Source organism: Papio anubis, chromosome 7 (assembly GCF_008728515.1).
Source record: "Papio anubis isolate 15944 chromosome 7, Panubis1.0, whole genome shotgun sequence".
NCBI classification, from domain to species: Eukaryota; Metazoa; Chordata; class Mammalia; order Primates; family Cercopithecidae; genus Papio; species Papio anubis.
The window spans coordinates 27,442,520-27,457,460 of record NC_044982.1 but is presented as its reverse complement, the minus strand read 5'-3'; the positions used below and the strand labels follow the sequence as shown (position 1 = coordinate 27,457,460).

General features: G+C 37.9%; 1 protein-coding gene and 1 long non-coding RNA gene across 43 annotated transcripts in view; both read left to right on the top strand.

Moving 5' to 3' along the window:
- The window catches only part of LOC103886381, a 106,200-nt gene extending 98,976 nt beyond the window's left edge, over positions 1-7,224 (top strand). The window contains exons 2-3 of one of the 3 annotated variants that reach the window (XR_004185380.1): positions 4,913-5,727; positions 6,625-7,224. This is a non-coding gene — a long non-coding RNA (uncharacterized LOC103886381). Of the gene's footprint in view, positions 1-4,837; positions 5,954-6,624 lie in introns of those variants that run through there. The other 2 variants (XR_002523654.2, XR_002523655.2) reach the window with 2 other exon arrangements.
- NRXN3 (neurexin 3) overlaps positions 1-14,941 on the top strand; it is a 1,717,425-nt gene that overhangs the window by 1,046,572 nt on the left and 655,912 nt on the right. The window lies entirely within an intron of this gene.

Sequence of the window (14,941 nt, the reverse complement as noted above, 5' to 3'; positions counted from 1 at the left end):
TTCCATATGAACATATTTGGTGTTGCACTGATGCATCCCAGGAACAGAATTGTCTGACTGGAAGAACAATTCTGCTTCTGGAAATTTCTAGCACATGAGAAGATAACTGGAGGGTATGTTTGTCTGGGTAGTTTGGAGCCTGGCTGGTGATATAAAGGAAAGTAAGAAAAAGGCAAAGATATCCTTCAGAGGACTCTCCCAAAAGAAAGCAGCAGCTGTGAAGTTTTATTCCTGAAGTAGGACAGGCAGTCAGACCCAAGAGGTCTCAGTGTCTCTCTCTGTGTTGGATGTAATTGCTTTTCATTGTCAATACTGAAAGAAGGCACACAACAGACAAAGGAAATGTTTGTGTATAAACCTGGCTTTGGTTTTTCAGAGACAGTCTTCTTACACCTTCAGATCTCCTAGATGAGCTGGGCCTTACAGAAAATACAAGTCTTGAGCTCTGTTTGTTTATAGTTTTCAAATTCTTAGCTTCTGCCTGTAAGATATCTCATGTGATTAACTGATTTTTCTAATTTAAGGGAGTTATTTTCTGTGAAGGAAGAGGCTATAAAGTCACATTTTTATCTCATTTTCTTTTTTCTTTTCCAACATTTCTGCTCTTTTTTCCACATTCCTTGTCACTGTCAAAACTGGTAATTAATCGAGAGTCGGTCATGGATGGCTCCTTTTCCCTCCCCTTCTTATCCTTCCTTTTCCTGCCTGAGTGATGAAGAATGATGTCCTTGTCCTGTACCCCTGGCTTTCTCTCCTAGAACCATTCAAGCCAGACCCCATGACAAGATGCTCCCAGTGAGGGGAGAGCACTGGGAATGACAAATGTGACTCCGGGAACCTGGGCATCAAGGGGTGGACTTCCTGATCTCTACCACTTGCCATCATCTGTCTCTCCATGTCAGGAGGCCTTTGGGAAAAGCAGAAACAAAAGAGAAAGGAAAAGTTCTCATCCCTGCATTTTAGCATCATGAGAAGCCTGGAGGTACCTTTGCAATAGCACTAAAAAGTGATGAGTCTTGAGTCTTTCCCAAGGTTTTGATACCCACCAGTCCACGAGTATACATGCAGGCATGCAGGCATACTTTTACTCTCTACTTTCTCCAGCTTAACTTTTTTCCAAGTGTCTGGAGAAAATTAAGAGCAAACATCTTTTGTAAAATTAGACACATCTCTTCTTTCATTATATGATTGGTTTATGTCTCTGAACAACTTAGGACTCAGTCTTTACTCTTATTTAACTGAGGAGATTAGGGGAAATACTTCTTCACCCACCACAGAGTCTGAAATTCTGCTGTTAGAGACTCATGCCTTTGGGTGAAAATGTTGCATCTCCAAGCAGACCGATGAAAACAGAAGTGATTCTAGGTAGAATGAAGATACAATATAAGCTAATCAATGATACCCTCCTATAAATTCCTTTAGCAGATCTATTTACTGTGGAGATCCCTAGTGGACAGCATGGCCTTAAGGAATTGGGAAATAAAATAGTTAACTTGAGATAGGTTGGAAGAGAAAATAATTCCTGAGAAAGGAACACAATACCGCCTGAAAATAGTACTAATGTATTTTTACAGATTAGTTTTTGCTGGTTCCTGGACCAAATGACTAGATGGGAATTCTTATTCTGAGATTTGCTTCATAACCACTTAAGAAAAATGCCAGATTGACATTCTCAAGTTACAATCTAAAATCCCAGGGAGGGAGCACACTAGTCAGGGGTGAGATTAAATGAGGCAAAAGTGACCGCATCGCACTTCACTGTCTATAGAGGCTATTGACAGATTTATGCAGGCTGAGTTAAGTGAATGACTTGATAGCCTGGATCACATCTATCTGTGTTTTTCACAGCCATCATGTCTTAGTTTGTTTTATGCTGCTATAACATAATGCCCCAGACTGGGCAATTCATAATGAACAGAAATTTATTTGGCTTACAGTTCTGGAGGCTGGGAAGTCTTAGCACATGACACTGACATCTGGCATGGGCCTTTGTGCTGCATGATCCCATGGTGAAAGTTGTCACATGCAAGAGAGCATGGGAGAGAGCCAAACTCAATTTTATAACCAACTCACTCCTGTGATAATGACACTGATCCATTCATGAGAACAGAGCCCTCATGACCTCATCACCTCTTTAAGGTCCCATTGTTCAACACTGTTGCACTGGGGATTAACTTTCCAACACATGAACTCAGGGGGACACATTTTAACCATACCAAACACCCACTCTGTAGAATGTTGCCCTTAATATGCTGTGATGTATCTATATATATATATTTCCTTTTCAGTGCCTTTTAGTATATTAGTTGGCTATCATTTAAACTTACTTAAACTGTTATATGAAAAAAAGAAGAAATACGCTGCAAAGATACAGAGGTATATTGTGAAGCTCAAATTAGATCAGGAATGTTATTAATTTAATTAGTTATCCGTGCAGTATGCTGCATAACAAAAAAACACAATATCTCCAGCAACACAGGACAATAAACACTTATTATGGAGCTGTGGGTTGCTTGAGGGTCAGCTATTGCAGCTTGAGATTGGCTAAATGGCTCCACTAATCTCAGCTGGGCTCACTCAAGGGTCTGGGGGTCAGTTGAGGTTCAGATTATATAGGCTTTGCTCAGCTGGGTTAGGTCAGCTGTATTACACATCCCTTATCCTATTTCTGGGTCCAGCCTGCTAGCTTGGGCATATTCTTTTCTGTTTTTACAGGTTAGTTTTGGCTGCTTACTGGACCAAATGTCTCTATGGAAATTCTCCTTCTTAGGTTTTCCTTATATCCACTTAAGAAAAATGCCATATTGACATTCTCAAGTCCCAGTCTAAAAACCTGGGTAGGTGCATGCTTGTCAGGGGATGAGGTCAAATTAGGCAAACATGACTTCACAGCCCTGCTGTAACCAGCTGGAAAATAAGAGAATGAACAACAGACAAAAATAGTCTTGTACCACATTAATGACATTCGGATTATTTGAATTAGTTAATTTTGCTAGGAGTAGAGGTAATAAGAGTGTAGTTCTCAGTTGCTGCTTACCCAGAACAAGATTCTTAGTAAATTTGAACTAGATTCTTAGTAGGAAGACTTTTGGGTGGCTTATCTATAGTTTTTCTTCTCTTTTTCTTTTCTTACTGTATCTGTATTTTTTTTTTTTAAATTCCATGACTTACTGGAAATCTCAAAGAATGTTTGAATGAACTCTGATTATTCATTCTCTTTGTTGTCACTAACTCCACTGTCAAAAACTCAAGCCAGGCATCAGCTGGGTTTGGTGTCCTTAACCACGTTTTGAAGGCTGCTGACTGATCAGGGCAGTGGTTGCTGAAGGTTGGGGTGGCAAACAACAAAGAAGTTTGCCACATGGATTTTGACTTCCTTTCACGAAATACTTCTTTATAGCATGCGATGCTATTTGATAGTATTTTACCCACTGTAGGACAGCTTTCAAAATTGTAGTCAATCCTCTCAAACCCTGCCGTTGCTTTTTCAACTAAGTTTATGTAATATTCTAAATCATTTGTTGTGATTTCAACAATGTTCACAACATCTTCACCAGGAGTAGATTCCATCTCAAGAAACTACTCTTTGCTCATCTGTAAGAAGCAGCTCCACATCTGTTTAAGTTTTATCATGAGATTGCAGTAATTCAGTCCCATCTTCAGGTTCCATTTCTGATTCCACTCTGCCACACATTTCTCTGTGAGTCTGTTAAAATATGGATAATCCAAATAACTTCTTTCTAATGTGATTTATATGAAATGGAAGCATGTTCTCTTTCCCCCTTATGTGCTCTTGTTTTGAATTGCAAATATTCAGTTTTGCATATATTTAAAAGTTATTTTGACAGTATGTAATGTAGATTTAAAACATTCTGAAGTTGGCTGTTTTCCCTTGATCAATTCTTTTTTTAGAAGAAACATTGTAAATAAACCAACAAGTGTTAGAGTATACAGTATAGTGAACAGCCAAGGACAATCTGTTATGATATTCTGTGTATTAAAAACCAGTTTGTTTATACCACTAGGAGGATTTCATTTTTTAGTATTTGGATTTGATGGATTTAGTGAGAGTGATATAATTTGCTTCATTAGACAGCTATGCCACAGCTGAACGATGTGCATTACTCTTAATGCTAAAGGGAGATAAATGTAATGATAGAAGAAGTTAAGGGAATCAACGAGGCAATTTTCCTAGATGAAAATTTAACTATGATGCACAGAAGTTAAATGTCAGTAATTCCATTCAACTAGGTCAATGTAATGGGGGCAGGAACTTGCTTTATTGTAGAAGTGAAGCTGTTAGCTGTTTTACTTCGAAATCTTGAATCTGAGGAGTCATCTCCAGAGAACACCTGATATGAGCTATGCTTTTCTTGACTGATATTCTAAAATGGGGATTGAACTGTGAGAAAGATTACAAGTAATTTTTGAGTTATCAAACTGAGAAAAAGCAAAACTGACCGGGCACGGTGACTCATGCCTGTAATCCAGCACTTTGTAAGGCCGAGGCAGGTGGATCACGAGGTCAGGAGATGGGGACCATCCTGGCTAACACAGTGAAACCCTGTCTCTACTAAAATTACAAAAAATTATCTGGGCTTGGTGACATGTGACTGTAGTCCCAGCTACCCTGGAGGCTGAGGCAGGAGAATCGCTTGAACCTGAGAGGCAGAGGTTGCAGGGAGCCGAGATCGCACCACTGCACTTCAACCTGAGCGACAGCGAGACTGCATCTAAAAACAAAACTAAACTAAACTAAAAAAACAAAAACAAAAACAAGCAAAAACTTGGGACTTCTTTCTTTCCCTTCTTATTTTCACCTTTGTCTTCCTTCTCTTTCTGTTTCTTCCTTCTTGTCTCTCTATTTTTACCTTATTCATTTTGTCTCATGCCTTTCCATTTTTTATATCAGGAATTAAATACCCTCTAGAGTGAAATGATGAATAAAATCTACTAGTCCCATGAGAAGGACAACATTTAATGTGTTGGCTTTTGTTTGTGATTTCCTGATGACAGCAAAAGAAGTCACACTCGGGATCAAAGGTGAGAAAAAACAAACTACAATGTTCACTAACATTATTTTTAAGGGAGAAGATATAAAGATTACCAGAGTTCACACTTTAAAATTGTTTGCAATCAGTTGAAAGTTGACAAAAGCTATATGTTGAAAAACGTGAGAAAAAAGCAAGTGACCATTTAAGGTGATGTGTTAAGAGAAAATCAACTGATAGAGGTAGAAATGTGGATGAGGAAGACAACCACTATTCACTGGGGTAGTCAAAAGAAAGTTGACCTGGAACTGGATTTTGGACAACACTGAATAAGATTCAGACAGACAAACCATGACGGGGGCCCAGCTTGAGCAAAGATCAGAAGCAGCACTATTCCAGACATGTGAGAATATAAATTTGGCTCAAGTAGAAAGATGTCAAATGGCAGATAACTGTGGAAAAATACTTTGGGGAAAATTTATAAAAGGCCTGGAATGCTGAGGTAGAACCTTGGGTTCTATTCAGTACATATTTTGAGAACAACTGATGGTCACTATGGAGATGTGTGCAATATAATAGAACAAGAATTGAGAGGTCATTGGCTGGGGGAGTTTCCTAGACCCAGAGAAGGGTAAGAAGGGAGACATTTTGAAGGCTGGTACATAAAGAGAATGAAGGTATCAATGAGACATATTTTAAAATCCAAGAGAAGGAGAGGAAACCTTTAGTTTTGAAGGTGAGAGTTTTGAGGTTTGGAAGACTATGAAATAGTTGAGTGAGAATACCCATTTATCAGTGGGAAAATCCTGAACTAGAGTTTGAGAGAGTCTGCTAAGCTAAAGTTGTGGATTTGCGAGTTAGTCTCCCGAAGAGGATGGTTGAATTCATAAATATGGACAATACCCCACAAAAAAAGAAGTTTGCTTAGAGGGTTTGGTATATCCATGATGAGAGTATAACAGGTAAGCAAGGAAACACTGAATAGGGGAGGTGTGGTCAGAAGAACTGTAGAAGTGGGGCAATATGTGGAATAGCGAGGGTCTCAGCACAGACAGAGGACCTGGGCCTTGAAGGCCAGTTGGGTCATCTGGAGATGAAGATGGAAGGAAATGGTGATCACTGGGGATGAAGAAGAAAAGGAGTACTAAACGTCTCTTAGAGTCATCATTTTGTCCATAGAAACACATCTCTGGGAAGGAATGAGTTAGGTTTTTCTTATTCTTCCTTCATTAATAAAAATAGGAAAACAGGTGGTAAAACAAATCGGAAAACAATGTACATGCAACTAATACTCTTGAAGAAAGAGATTTCACACTGTCTCCTGCTAACCTGTTCTGATATTCAATGGTACTTGTTACCCAGGAGTTCTTTTTTAAATAATTATCTGAAATCCCCATTGCTCTCCTGTGAGCTGGGTTTTTTATTTTTTTGTTTTGTTTTGTTTTTTTTGTTTTTTGGCTTTCCTCTGTTTATCCTCAGGGGACAGAAAGAACATATGGCAACTATCTCTCAAGTAATAATCCTTCAATTTTGGAAATACGTATTATACAAAATTTTTCCTCTCTAGCCTTTTATTCTTCAGGCTAAATAATACTAAGAAGTTTAGGCTTTCTTTATGCTCATTTCTTCCCAGGACAATGACGCAGACTGAGTCAAATTCAGCTCCTGGGAGTTGGTTAAAATTTATATTGAAGTCACTACTTTGAGTCAGTGAGCAATATTGATATCAAGTTTGCCTATTTAGGAAAACAATTCAAGAATGAAATGATGATGACCCTTTTGGAAACAACTATGTGCATCATTTGTATCCTGAGAGCACTTATCAAAATTAATAGCTGAATAATAAATCTTTCCAAAAAAGAAAACTGATGGATAAAGTGGTGAAACTGTAGCATTTATCGCTTATTGCCAATGCCTGGCACATACCAACTCAATTCATATTTGCATGAATTTATGAAAGCAAGGATGAAAAAATATGTACTAAGATATAAACTTAGCAATATTATTTTTTAAATGTTGTTAAAACTCAAGGCCTTTTGGGCCACGCTGTTGAGCTATTTCTTAAGGATGTGATATTTTATTTATTTTAATATATTCAGAAACACCTAGTGATATTAAAAGCTCTGAGATTGGCAGGATTTGGCCTTTTAGTGAATGTTGCCTCCACTTTCTCTAGAATTTATTCTATCATTTTTTATGACAGTCTTAATAAAGATGATTGAAAGACTCTGGGTATTAATTCATCAACCAGTATTTGTTGCACGCCAACTAAGAGTTTGGCACTGTGTTCCAAGGGGAAGTTAAGTAAGCAAAAAAAATAACAAACTATTAAAGTTGATAAAGCTGCTGATTTAAGCCAAAATAGTAATTCTCTTGACAACATAAGAGTGAATGTTTACATAGCATTGACTTTTTGCCAGACACTGTTCAAGCACTTTCTACATCACTACATATTTCTTTTAATATTTACAACAACTCATTAAACAGGTACTATTCTTATCCTTATTTTACAGGTGAGGAAGCACATGAGAATTGGCTAAAGTCATACAGTTAGTAAGCCATAGAGTTAGGATTTAAACCTGGGTCCAAACCCTGTATGCTTAACCATTACTCCATGAGAGAGGTCTTCCAGGCTTCCCTTGAGTAATCTGAGGAATGAAGTGTGCATTGTCTTTTTTTTTCCCCCCCCCTCAATCAATCGAGGTTTATTGAGCTAGAGCTTGAGGGTGTGCCCAAGATAAACATGAGTCACAGAAATTCTCTATGGCTTGTGTTGTCCCTGAAGAGGTTTTCAGGAGGCTCAGTTTTATACCTTTCCTTAGGGGGAAAAAGGTGTGTAGGAAGAGTTGGGGGGTAGGCAGAAGAATGATTGCTCTCATATTGTCTTTGTTCCATACCTGAGAAAATAAGGATTCTTAGTGTGAAGTCTAATAGACATGTACCTGTTTTGTGGGAGAATATACATCTTTTTTAATGTATTAACATTATTTTTTTCCATAAGTTATTGGTGGTACAGGTGGCATTTGGTTACATGACTAAGTTCTTTAGTGGTGTTTTGTGAGATTTTGGTGCACCAATTCCCCGAGCAGTATACACTGTACCATATTTGTAGTCTTTTATCCCTCACCCTCCTCCGACTCTTCCCCCAAAGTCCCCAAAGCCCATTGTATCACTCTAATACCTTTGCGTCCTCATAGCTTAGTTCTCACATATCAGTGAGAAAATACGATGTTTGGTTTCCCATTCCTGAGTTACATCATTTAGAATAATAGTCTCCAATCTCATCCAAGTCACTGCAAATGCTGTTAATTCATTCCATATTTCATATATATATCTCTCTCTCTCACAATTTCTTTATCCACTCATTGATTAATGGGCATTTGGGTTGGTTCCACGATTTTTGCAATTGTGAATTGTGCTGCTATAAACATGCGTGTGCAAGAATCTTTTTAGTATAATGACTTGTTTTGCTCTGGGTAGATACCCAGTAGTGCACTGCTGGATCAAAATGTTGTTCTACTTTTAATTATTTAAGGAATCTCCACACTAGTGTACATTCCCACCAGCAGTGTAGAACTGTCCTGTGTTCACTGCATCCATGCTAACATCTACTGATTTTTGATTTTTTGATTATGGCAATTCTGGTGTCCATTATCTTTTACTAGAAAACTCCTCCTGTTGAAATGGAATATTTCTTCCCATACCTTTCCTTTATTGGTCTAATTTCACTACCTGGAGGAAGATGGAGATTATTTTCTACAGAGCAGACTCCAGATCTGAAGACAGCCTTCAAACTCCTCCAGAAATTGTTTCTTCAGGATTAATACTCTTTCCTTCAATTGCTACGTATGACATTTTTCATTTATTTATTTAGCTTTGCAAAACTTGCCTGTTCAAAAAAGGGTATTAGATAGTTCGCATAGACATACACAACAGACAAGCAAGATAATATATATACCTCCAGGTTTTGTGGCATCAATAGATTTGATAAACATGCCGTTTGTGTCTTCATTAAAGCAAGAGATAAATGAATTAGGGCTGTACAGAGTATAAATCCCTGCAGCATGCCCCTACGTATGCCCCATCTAGAATTTCTCAAATATACAGGCCACATCTTTCTGTCCTAGTCACAATGTTAATTGTCAATTAGCATGTTTATGTCAAGATTTCCTATGATAGCATTTTTCTCTGTGATCTAATAACCCAGTAACCTTGGATGCCAGCGTTATATAGTGATATGGAGGTAGATTTCTGATTCAAAATGTGTGCTAAAGCTCTGTAATAATAGACAACTCAATTTCTGAGCTTCAGTCTCCTTGTCTAGCAGAGATAACAACAGGTACCATGCACCTTCTTAAGGCTAGTTGTGAGGACTAAATATGATATACATGTAAAATTCTTAGCAGATAGTAGGTGCTTAGTTATAATTGTAGATATTTGTCAAGAATGACTCATTTGACCAGTGGAGTGCTGGCAAATGTTTACTTAATAATTAATTGGCTTTCTGAGAGAAAAAGCTCTAGTTTGGAGCATTTGATGATTTCTCTGGTTAAACACTCCCACCAAAACTTTTGAGCTACCACCATGGCATCATGGAAGGCAGAGTTGGGTAGCAATATATCCAATCAAATGGCTCTTGGGAGCCAGTGCCAGCCAGTGCCAACATCCCCCTATGTGTGACCCATGCTACACTCATACTCCCACTCACAAGTAAGATTGCAGCTTTAATATGTAAGTAGAAAGAAACAGAAAAAAGATTTCCATTACAAAGAGCTCCCGTCAGGTGCTGATGGTGCTTGAAAAAGAGATGGTTATTTTAATTACATTTATAATTGTGAAGCTTCTTTTGCTTGCTCTGGTATGTGGAAGTGCCAGTTATTCTTTCCAAATGTGCTTGGTTTTGTCTTTCGTTACCTCTCTCTCCCTCACCCTCCCTCTTCCAACAAATGCTTCATATGGCAACAGTTACCAGGCAAAGTAAGGGATTTTATGAAAAATTCCAAGATTTGAGTAGAAAAATGAACACCAAAATACCCATTTTATTAGTATAGGTAGCATTCAGTTAAGGGTTGGGTATAAAAAGAAACATTTGCCTGCCCAAATAAAGCAGCGTCAGAATCTTGGCATAAGAGAAACGGCCTTGTTTCGTGTTTGGGTGTTTACATATTCCTTGTGAGGGTGATTGTCTGAATATGCTCATTTTCATATTTTAAGTCATCATCAATTAAACATTTGTAGGAGTATTTCTTGTGGGCTGCCTCCAGTGACTGTCCATGAAACCAAGCAGCTGTTGGGTAGATATGGAAGAAAAACACCCTGAATGTTACACTCCTGATTGCTTCTCCTGGAACAGGTAGAGGTACTTATGCACAGGGAAGGAAATGAAGGGCGTGCGTCCAGGTTCCTTTCTAGCGGTCTCCTTAGAAATCACTGCTTTTTGGACAGTCCTGAAAGCATGACACAGCTGAGACTTGGTATATGTACACACACAGCATCACATTTGATTTTGTTGGTCGCTTTCTTCTGGCAACCCTTTGGCAGGTGGTATCACATTCTTCTCTCTAAAGAGCATTACCAACTGAGATTTCCCTTTGTGCTTACTAAATATTTCGGGATTGTAGATTGTGTCAGCAATGATACCTTTTATGTTTCAAAGGCTGAAAAATTTTTCTTCCTTGACACTTCACTGTCGTTGATTTGGGGAAGTAGTGCGAGCCAAGTGGACATTGGACAAGGAATTAAAATTTATAATTGCCACAAATAGTAACTTTTCCTTAGCTGCTGCTTCGTACTTGAAAATGGAATGCCCTGTAGCTTGGGAACCGAATTTTATGGTGGCTCTGCTTTTGTGATACTTCATTCAATCCGTTTAACAGTTAGTTGTATTTTTCAATTCTAATTAACATTAGTGTTGTTAATATATATCTTAAAAGTATAATTTTGAGCTAAGAAGCCTTACAATAGATACACCAGCAAAGATGACTAGAGGTCTACAAGAGTGCATCATAAGTAGAGCAATTTAGATGGACTTCTTTCTGAACTGCTGCCTAAAAAGTTTGTTATTCAATCTTATCACCATAGTTCAGCAAAAAGTTAATGAAAATAGGGCAGTATAATTTTGATGTAAAACATCAAGTACCTGATAATTATCATCACCATTCATCTTTATCCACCATCATCCATCACCATTATTATTGTATTTTTATTGCTTGGATTAATTCAGTCCTAATAGAGCATAATGGTATGGAAATTATTTAATTACATTGTAAGTACAAACTCTATCAAGTCAGAAATCATTTAGTCCTATGACAGAAATCCAGTAATACCACCTCCCGGTAGGATTAACTATATATGCCTTTAAGATATATAACTTATACATGCAGAGGGATATGTAGATTGTCTGACAACTGACTTTTCCTCTATTTCTCCATGTTGCTAGACTTAATTCTGCCTCTATTTCAAGGAACTTCAAGCACAGTGTTTAAAAGAATCACTTAGGCTCTTCCTGAATATACAAATTTTGGTACCTCATCGTTGTAGGTCTCTGATAAGGCTCTTGGAATCCCTATTTTTGACAAGCATGCCAGATGCTTCTAATAACTTGTCTGGAAGAACATGCATGGAGGAACACGCCATTCTGCCCTTATAAAAGGCATTCATTTTTCTGTTTGTTTTTGTTATATCACTGCCCAAATGGAATGTGACTATCAATACATAATAATTTCAGTTACTAATATATAAATTATTAGAGTTAATTTGTATCAAGTTATACTCATCATTAGTAATTAATAATAATGATGATGAATGATAGCAAATGTATATATGGTGTCTACCATGCCAGACACTCTTAAAGTATTTGCACGTATTAATCCTTACAAGGGTCTTCTGAGGCAGGTAATATCATATCCCCATTCTCTAGAGGAGAAAACTCAGCTGAAGGAGCCTGGTCACTGAATCACAAAAGGAAGAGAACAGGCTGTAGAATCAGATGGCATGGGCTCTAGGTCTGCCTGTGCCACTTACTGGCTGTGTGTCAATGACAAGGGTCCTTCATCTCTTCTTGACTGTAAAGAAAAACTGGGGATACAACTGCTATTAACTCCAGAGAGGGGTGGTGAGAATTCCATGAGCTGAAGTATGCAAGTGTTTAAAGGCTAGCCTGGAGAGTAGGCATGCTCTAGAAATGTTAACTGTTACCACCTTCTCTTGTGACAGCCCTGCCTTTCCAACACCTTTTCTAATGAGTTATTGTCAATAACATCCCAGTGCTGCTTTCTGAACTGTGACTATCTTTAGCTAGTAAGGAGTGTTTGGTGTCTCTTTTTTAAAAATTTTCTTTTCTTTTTGAATGTTGAAGAACGTTCCATTTTCAATTAATCTTAATAAGCACACATACAAATATTAGGCCTAATTAATAATCTTATTATCTCATTAAAAAGGCAGAACACAATGTGCATAACCAGGAAAAGGATGTACAAGTCTTAGTGTTCATTACTACTGTGAAATTCATTCACATGTTTAGTAGAAAAGAAAAAAAAAAAAAACACTCAGCTCCTTTTCCTACCAGATCAAGTTATAGACGTTAGCCTGTTCATAAACTTTCCCACATCTAGCAGGGATATCTCCCAACACACCATCCCTCCCCAGCTGCTTCCTGGCCCTCTTGCCTCTGAGGTAGGCTCACAAACCCTGTGAGTTTTGAAAGTATTTTCACCTGCTAGCATCAATGAGAAATCCTCTGCAAGTCCCCTCCCCATGTTCATTTCTGTCAGTTCCTTGGGTTATGGTTCTCAGTACCTAAGTGTCGTTAGCTTCACCTAGGATTGTTTAAATAAATGCAGATTCCTGAGTACTAAATTCAGATTCAGTAGGTCTGCAATGGAGCTTGGGAATCTGAGAACCCCCACCCCACCCCAAGTGAAGATGACATAGCCAGTCCTCCAACTTGTCTTCGAAAAATACTAGCTTCAATTGTAGAGAAAATCAAAAGTGCACGTGAATAGAAATCTGGGATATAATAAGACAAAAGAGACTAAAGTAGGAATAGCAAACATTTCAGAGGAAAATGAGGCTCCCCTTCTGAGGATTTCATATTAACAACTGGTGCAAGGAAAGGGAATTTGCAGCAGAGTTCAGAATAGGGGCAGTGAGAAAGCAGAGTTGAATCTGAGAACATGAATAAGGAAACCACTCTGAAGATGAGCAAGTGGCATAAGGGAAATTGCCACTGGAATGTACCCTCTCTACTTCCCTACCTCCTCTCTTTACTTCTTTGACCCATTCTTTCTGCTACAACCTACCACTAAAGATCCTGCTTAGAATGAACCAAGGTCCCAGGGGATTGCTGCATATGCATAAGAGTTGTTCTTGGAAGCCTCTGAGTTTGTTGATGCAGGGGATCCCTATGGCTCCTTGATGATAATTCAGTTGTGAAGGTATAGTACTGAGCAGCCTGTCTAAAGTTTTTATGGGATATATATTTAAAATTTTATTTAACAAATATATAAAAAGCACTGTTCTATGTGTTTTAAAAATACGAACACATTGAATCTTCTTAACTTCTTTGTGGAGTAGGTAACGTTATTATTCCAGTATTACAGATGAGGAAACTAAGAAGTTAAGGAACTTGCCCAGAGGGTATAAAGAGGAAGGGACAAGGTGATTGTTTCATACCTTATAGGAACCAGATTATCGTATTTGTAGAAAGAAAGACTACATTTTGGGTCTATCCCAAAGAGTGTTATTTGAAGTAATTAGACTGTGTATCTCTGAAAGAATTGGAACCCACAGCTCAAAACTGTTTAAACTCTTCTGAAGGCAAAGCTAATTCTCTGGGGCTTTCTTTCTTCTGATGATAAATTTTGGGGTCACTTAATCCAGGACAGTTCCTACATTTATGGAAATGAGCATATGAGGTAGGATTAAAGAATGGGAATTCATTCATTAGGCTGTATGCCATCGTGGTTCATTTTTTTCTAAAGCTGAGCCAAGAACATCTGTACCCCAATGTTTTACTTTCTTGGCCAAAAGGGCACAAGAACATTACACTAAGAACATCTCACACTAAGAACATTAAAATATTTACCAAAGATTTTCTAGCCAAGAATATTTCTTCATTGCAATGTCTCTGAATATCTTCCTGAATCCCTTAATATTCATCTAAACTTTTATTTTCTATGACTAAGTAACAGTAATATTAATAATAGCAACTGATATTCAGTGAGCTCTTATTCTGTGTTGTTTCAGGTGTTTTACCTATATTCTATTATATGAAATAGCACAACTTACTCTGATTAACTCAATTTTATTGGATATAACAGTTATTTTTCAATTTCTATTGTGACAAAAAATGTTTTATCAATCATATCTATAGCTAAACTATGTAAAAATGTTTGTAATTATATCCTTATAATCAATTTTCAGCAGCAGAATTGCCAGTATAAGAGTATACTTTAAGAAAAAAATTCAGCACATTTTACCAGTTTTCCTGCCAAGAATGTTATACCAATCTATATTCCCACCAACAACATAGCAAGACTTTTGTGAATAGTTTTGTTTGTTTGTTTTTGAGATGGAGCCTTGCTCTGTCACCCAGGCTGGAGTACAGTGGCACGATCTTGGTTCACTGCAACCTCCACCTCTCTTGGGTTCAAACGATTCTTCTGCCTCAGTCTCCTGAGTAGCTGGGACTGCAGGCACGTGCCACCACACCTGGTTAATTTTTTGTTTTTAGTAGAGATGGGGTTTCACCGTGTTAGCCAGAATGGTCTCAATCTCCTGACCTTGTGATCCGCCTGCCTCAGCCTCCCAAAGTGCTGAGATTACAGGCATCAGTCACCGCGCCTGGTGTGAAAAGTTTTTAAAGTAATGAACTGCTAGTTAGCAACCTCTGAGTTTTTTAAGGTGTTGTCTAGCAGTCTTTATAAAAGACAAACAAACAAACAAAAAAA